The 7,500-nt window shown below is 37.1% G+C and overlaps 1 protein-coding gene across 4 annotated transcripts in view; it reads right to left on the reverse strand.

Annotated features, from left to right (window-relative positions):
* The window catches only part of LOC138024405 (G-protein-signaling modulator 2-like), a 20,943-nt gene that overhangs the window by 12,423 nt on the left and 1,020 nt on the right, over positions 1-7,500 (reverse strand). For 2 of the 4 annotated variants that reach the window (XM_068871614.1, XM_068871613.1), the window contains exons 2-7: positions 7,424-7,500; positions 4,960-5,014; positions 3,889-3,994; positions 2,414-2,487; positions 1,896-1,996; positions 475-526 (exon numbers count right to left, since the gene is read on the reverse strand). The exon at positions 7,424-7,500 is cut by the window's right edge and continues 29 nt beyond it. The gene's annotated coding sequence lies outside the window, so the exon portion shown is untranslated. Of the gene's footprint in view, positions 1-474; positions 527-1,895; positions 1,997-2,413; positions 2,488-3,888; positions 3,995-4,959; positions 5,018-7,423 lie in introns of all 4 variants that reach the window. The other 2 variants (XM_068871615.1, XM_068871616.1) reach the window with 2 other exon arrangements.

Here is a 7,500-nt window from a genome sequence, read left to right on the forward strand (position 1 = left end):
GTTTAAATATTAATTAAAGTATAGAAATGGCTAAGTAAGTGGATACACGGACACGCAATGTCATGTCCTTAACTGAAACTGTGTTTTTACACACTTCAAAGAGCATTTGCACCGAACTCAGAAGATGTACCAAGTCACATTTACTCATCAGCTTTGTCAAGCATTACAAGAGGATCCGAGGGGATACTCTAAGTAATTGTGTTAAGTTCTACCAATCGATTTTCAACTACACTGCCTGAATTCTTCAATGCATTCTTACTCATCATTTGCTTCGTAAGTAGCTCCCCCGAGCTCCTTTTTGAATCTCAGCCAATGAGAAAACTAAAACCCTCTTCATTCAGCAAAAATTTCAAGATATACAGCATTTACTTACTTTCTCGATGTACAAGGAAATAATAGAGGGAAGTTTAGGTCGATCAAACAACAAACAAATAATTTATTACACCGTTGCAGCAAGCTAATATTACTAATTACCTTGCAATGTTCCTCTTTACAATCAGTTGAGCAGGAATAGTGATGAACACCACTGCAAATAAGTTAAGGGATAAGCGGTGGATCTTTTGCGTGCAGGTGTCACTAGCAACTGAATGACCGTGATCACTTAATTCAGTTTCATTCAGAAAATAAAGTTGTTAGCTTTAATTCAAAGTAAAGAGAAAACTACAGGAAGTAAGTAAAAAGTAATCAGAACTGGTCTATTTATTAAGCATAAAATAACTTGTTCTTGTTTTTAGACAGCGTTGAGAAACAACGGGAAACTTAATTACCACTGTCGTTCCTAATGGATGCGGATTGATGTGTGGTTACGACATTATCAACTCTCTCGATAAAATTATGCAATTATAATTGATGTGGGTACGACATCACCGACTCTCTCGATAAAATAGTCCTCTATAACGAAAATGTGAGCAGCGTAGTAACTCAAAAGTTATTAGGAAGCATTTAAACGACAAATGAAACATAAAGAACACTGAGTCATTTCATAATCGATCAAACTGTTCAAATTAATGAGGCAGTTCTGAAATAAGGAACGAGATAAAATGCCTGTTAAATCCAAACAGTTGATTGTCCCATTGCTCCTAAGAACTGCTGGTTTAGTCTTGCGAAGCTTAAGGTTGTAAAGGGAACGCAAATATATGAAGCTCTAGTCATTCTTCACTTTGAGTGTGACTTTAAAGCCGATGAGGCATAAAATAATCAGAATTCTTCAATGCATTCTCAGGCACTCATCTTTTGCTTTGTCAAACCCTCGATTTTGAATCTAACCGGATAAGAAAACTGAAACTTAGGACGCTTTCCTTTTGTCAGAACTGGCTGGCCAGACCAGTCAGCCTTCAAAGAAAATGCAACAATTTAAAGGAAGACTTGCATGACAATCCCTCGCATTCTTCTGGAGGAGTATATATCATCTTCGAAATGTATTAATTAGATGGCGTTATTGACTTAGTCCTTCGAAATGCCTGGTCAGGCCAGTCAGTTCTGTGCAAAGATTGAAGCGTCCTTTCGGAAAGCTTTCGATTCCAAACTCGGCGTCATTTGTGAGTTGAGTCTGTTGGTTCTCTTCTCTGCACCGAGAGGTTTTTCTTCGGGTACTCCGGTTTCCCCTCTCCTCAAAAATCAACATTTGACTTGAATTGCGTTGATTGTTAATTTCAGTTTACAGTGTCCCCAATTAGTGCTCCAGGGCTAGAACGACTAGACACTTAAACGAAGTTCCTTCCTTCCTTCCTTCCTTCCTTCCTTCCTTCCTTGCTCTACTTCATCATCTTACCATCAAAGACTTAATTAACTAATTTTCTCGATGTACAAGCAAAGAATAGAAGGCAGGATAGTTTATCACGCAACAAACAAATAATCAACTATATATAATACAGTGGGCTAGAATATCCAAATACCTTGCAATACTCTCGTTGCGTCCGTACTTCTGTCACAGCTGATGAATGACGGTGACCGCTTCTCAAAATAAACGTAAAAACGACACCGTCATACTTCCTTGCTTTGATATAAAGCCGGTATAGAGAAACCAACAGAAAATAAGAGAAAAGGAATCAGAACTCGTTCATTACGCATCAAATTTCTTTTTCATACTATTGAAGCGCTACTGTGACCAAAAAATGAAGTCTTCTTGTTCTTGGATTTCAAAACTATGTTTACTTAACACTAATTGACCCAAGTTTTAAAGCCTTGATTACAAAAAGACACTTGTTTATTTTAACTGGAATTTTCTTATTCAATGGTCCGCCATTCCTAGCTTTTAAATCTTGAGGGAGATGATTCTTGGTTACTTTCAGGGCTTTTAAATTACATCAAAAGAAAAAAAACCAAGAGATATGTAATCGGAGCTGCAGGTTTGATTTGCATGAGTCATACATTAATGAGACAACGGGGCCATAAGGAGCAATGAGCGACTTACCACTGAGTGTTGGTCCAAACGGGTGCCTTTCAACAGCAAAAGTTTCGTGGAGGTGATGGAATGGCTTTGTGAGTCTGAAATTTCAATTTTACGTGGTTATTCCATTATCAGGTCCCTTGGTAAAACATTATCTTGTAGGAAAAGTGTTTTAACTTTCTTAACACAAATTATCTGAGTAATACTGGAGCATAAAACTGAAAAGTTCTTGAGGGAAGTAACAAATGGAACAGGAAGAGCAAGAAGTCATTTCAACTTCGATCAAATTGCAAATTAATTCAGCAGTTCAACACGGAAAGAGATCAAATGATTGTTACCCAAATAGTTAATTGTTCCATTGTTCCGAACTACTGATGGCTTATTCCTGTGCGGTTCAGGTCGTTATGGGAACGAAAATATATAAGGCTCCAACCTTGCTTAGAAGCAAGGCTGTGTTACGAAATTTATAATTAGTTAAAGTTAGGGACAGGGAACTCTGGGGGCAACTAAATCAAGGGAAACGTAAAAATATATATCTACTTAAAACATTGAAGGAAAGTTTGAATAAAACACCAAATACAAATTCAAGGAGGCAGGGCAAGGGCAAAACTGATGAACATTATAATGCATTGAAATTTGGGTTTTTGAAAACTGTGCAACCAAACAGTTTTGTCTTTGTTGTTTGAAAGTTAAATTCTGTATGCTCGACAAACATTTTTTGTTACGAATTCTTACTCATCGTTTGCTCATAACTCTCTCCATTTTCAATCACAGCACCGGATAAGAAAACTATATTCACAATTCATTAAAAAAAAAAAAATCAAGATACATCATTTTTGACTTGCTTTCTCGGTGTACAAGAAAAAAATAGAGGGCAGCATTGGTCGATCAAACCACAAACAAGCAAGCTAAATATTCCTATTGCCTTGCAAAGTTCCTTTTCACAAGGATTTGAGCAGGAGGAATGGATCCCACTACAAATAAGTTAAAGAGGTATAAGAAATACTGGTGAATTTTTTTGCGTGCGCGCGTCAGTCACAACTGAATGACCGTGAACACTTAATTCAGTTTAATTCAGATACCGCAGGAATACTGACAGAGTTGTTAGCTTTAATCCAAAGTTCCGAAATAGCAACAGGAAGCAAGAAAAAAAGTAATTAACGAATGAAATGATATATGAAATGAATCATATTATATTGAAGTGCGGATATGAAATCAAGTCAAGCTACGATCTTCACAGTTAAGAACGCAATTTTAGCAATTGCGTACAATCAGTAGGGAAGCCTGAAAATTCAGGTCTTCAACGAGGTCACGCGTTCAAACCCCATTGAAGTCCTGAATTCTCAGGCTTCTCGTCGGAATACGCAATTGCTAAACTTGCGTTCATAACTGCGAGCATCGTCGCTTCACTTAAAAGTAATTAGAACTGGTTTATTAAGCATAAAATGACTTGTTCTTGTTATTAGACAATATTGAGAAACAACGGGCAACTTAATTACCTCTGTCGTTCCAGATGGATGAGGATTGATGTGAGGCCAAGAAATGACTCTCCCGAACGGTGATTGATCAGGTTACCACGTTATTGGCTCTCGATAAAATAGTCCTCTATGAACAGAGCAGCAACTCCAAAGATATTAGGAGAGGCATTTAAACAACATAAAGAACACCAAATCATTTCATACTCGATCAAACTGTGCAAATTAATGGGGCAGTTCTTTACGGATAGAGATCAAATGACTGTTATCCAAATAGTTGATTTGTTTCATTGCTCCAAACGACTGAGGCTTAGTTTCGCGAGATGTAAGGTTGTTAAGGGAACGAAAATATGTGAAGCGCTAGTCTTGCTTCACTTTGAGTGTGACTTTAAAGCCGATGAAGCATAACAGAATCAGAATTCTTTAATGCATTTTCAGGCACTCATCTTTTGCTTTGTCAAACCCTCTATTTTTAATCTAACCGGATAAGAAAACTGTAACTTAGGACGCTTTCCTTTTGTCAGAACTGGCTGGCCAGACCAGTCAGCCTTCAAAGAAAATGCAACAATTTAAAGGAACACTTGCATGACAATCCTTCGCATTCTTCTGGAGGAGTATATATCATCTTCGAAGTGTATTAATTAGATGGGGTTATTGACTTAGTCCTTCGAAATGCCTGGTCAGGCCAGTCAGTTCTGTGCAAAGATTGAAGCGTCCTTTCGGAAAGCGTTCGATTCCAAACTCAGCGTCATTTGTGAGTTGAGTCTGTTGGTTCTCTTCTCTGTACGGAGACGTTTTACTCCGGGTACTGCTCCGGTTTCCCCTCTCCTCAAAAATCAACATTTGACATGAATTGCGTTGATTGCTAATTTCAGTTTACAGTGTCCCCAATTAGTGCTCCAGCGCTAGAACGACTAGACACTTAAATAAAGTTCCTTCCTTTCTTCCTTGCTCCACTTCATCTTACTATCAAAGACTTAATTAACTAATTTTCTCGATGTATAAGCAAAGAATGGAAGTTAGGATAGTTTATCACACAACAAACAAACAATTAACTATATATATAATACACAGTGGGCTAGAATATTCACATACCTTGCAATACTCTCCTTGCGTTCGTGCTTCACTCACAACTGAATGACGGTGGCCGCTTCTCAAAATAAACGTAAAAATACCGTCATACTTCCTTGCTTTGATCATAGTTAATAGATGTAGGCTAGTTATGAAACTCGACAAGTTTCTTTGTTTCTTGTTTTTGTTTGCTTTTTTGGCCTTGACCCTGCACAAAACCCGACAAAAACACTCTTTTTTCGGCAGGATAACCAATCAACAGCTTCGACTAATTTATTCGAAATTAACTTGCGAACCAAAAACAAAAGATTGTGCAGGGTCACGGTCGGTTCAACATCTAATTGCGACTGTATTGTTCCTCCTTTTGAAATTCTCAGGGTTTCATGACCAGTCCCTAGATTAACTATGCTTTGATATAAAGCCGGTATAGAGAAACCAACAGAAAATAAGAGAAAAGGAATCAGAACTCGTTCATCGTTCATTACGCATAAAATTCCTTGTTCATACTACTGAAGTGCTCCTGTGACCAAAAAAAGAGGTCTTCTTGTTCTTGGATTTCAAAAGTTCTCTTTACTCAACACTAAGTGACCCAAGTTTTAAAGCCTTGATTACAAAAAGACACTTGTTTATTTTAACTGGAATTTTCTTATTCAATGGTCCGCCATTCCTAACTTTAAAATCTTGAGGGAGCTGATTCTTGGTTACTTTCAGGGCTTTTAAATTACATTAAAAGAGAAAAAACCAAGAGACATGTCATCGGAGCTGCAGGTTTGCATCGCATTAGTCATATATTAATGAGACAACGGGGCCATAAGGAGCAATGAGCGACTTATCACTGAGTGTTGGTCCAAACGGGTGCTTTTTAAAAGCAAAAGTTTCGTGGAGGTAAAGCAAGGGCTTCGTGACTCTGAAATTCCAATTTTACGTGATTATTCATTATCAAGTCTCTTGGTAAAACGTTGTCTTATGGGAAAAGTGATTTATTAACTTTCTTAACACAATGTTATCTGAGTAATACTGGAGCGTAAAACTGAAAAGTTCTTAAGGGAAGTAACAAATGGAACATTTCAACTTCGATCAAATTGCAAATTAATGCAGCAGTTCTATTTAGGAAAGAGATAAAGAGATTGTTACCCAAATAGTTAATTGTTCCATTAATCCGAACTACTGATTTCTTATTCCTTTGCGATTGAGGTCGTTATGGGAACGAAAATATATAAGGCTCTAACCTTGCTTAGCTTTGAAGAGGCTGTGTTACGAAATTTACTATTTTTATGATAATTAGGCAAATTTAGCGACGGGGAACTCAGTGGCAACCAAATCAAGGGAAGCGTGAAAATATACAACTACTTATATCATTGAAGGAAGGTTTGAATAAAACATTAAATATAAAAAAATACGAAAAAATATAAGACTCTAACCTCGCTTAGCTTCGAAGGGGCTGTGTTACGAAATTTATTTATAATTAGCCAAACTTGGCGAGTACGAACGGGCAACCAAATCAAGCGAAACGTAAAAATACGTTGAATCTACTTAAAACGTTGAACAAACGTTTGGGGAGAGCAAGGGCAAACCTGAAGAAGATTATAATGTATGGAATTTGTGTTTTTCAAAACTGTTTAGCCTAACAGTTTTTCTTTGTCGTTTGAAACTTTAATTTTGTATGCTCCACACATATTTTTCGTCACGAATTTTTAATTATCATTTGCTTTATAACTCCCTCCATTTTGAATCTCAGCACCGGCTAAGAAAACTAAAACCTTCTCTATTCATAAAAGATCCAAGATAAATGCATCATCATTTTCTGACTTGCTTTCTCGGTGTACAAGGAAAAAAATAACGGGCAGCATAGGTCGATTATACCACAAACAAATAATTTATTACACCCTTGCAGCAAGCTAAGTATTCAGTCCTATTGGCTTGCAAAGTTCCCCTTTACAACGATTTGAGCAGGAAGAATAAATCCCACTTCAAATAAGTTAAAGAGGTATAAGAAATACTGGTGAATTGTTTGCGTGCCCACGTCAGGCACAACTGAATGACTGTGATAACTTAATTCATTTCAATTCAGATACTAAATACTGACAGAGTTGTTAGCTTTAATCCAAAGTTCCGAAATAGCAACAGGAAGCAAGAAAAAAAGTAATTAACGAATGAAATGATATATGAAATGAATCATATTATATTGAAGTGCGGATATGAAATCAAGTCAAGCTACGATCTTTACAGTTAAGAACGCAATTTTAGCAATTGCGTACCATCAGTAGGGAAGCCTGAAAATTCAGGTCTTCAACGAGGTCACGCGTTCAAACCCCATTGAAGTCCTGAATTCTCAGGCTTCTCGTCGGAATACGCAATTGCTAAACTTGCGTTCATAACTGCGAGCATCGTCGCTTCACTTAAAAGTAATCAGAACTGGTTTATTAAGCATAAAATGACTTGTTCTTGTTATTAGACAATATTGAGAAACAACGAGCAACTTAATTACCTCTGTCGTTCCAGATGGATGAGGATTGATGTGAGGCCAAGAAATGACTCTCCCGAACGGTGATTGATCAGGTTATC

Source organism: Montipora capricornis, chromosome 11 (assembly GCF_036669925.1).
Source record: "Montipora capricornis isolate CH-2021 chromosome 11, ASM3666992v2, whole genome shotgun sequence".
Classification (NCBI taxonomy): domain Eukaryota; kingdom Metazoa; phylum Cnidaria; class Anthozoa; order Scleractinia; family Acroporidae; genus Montipora; species Montipora capricornis.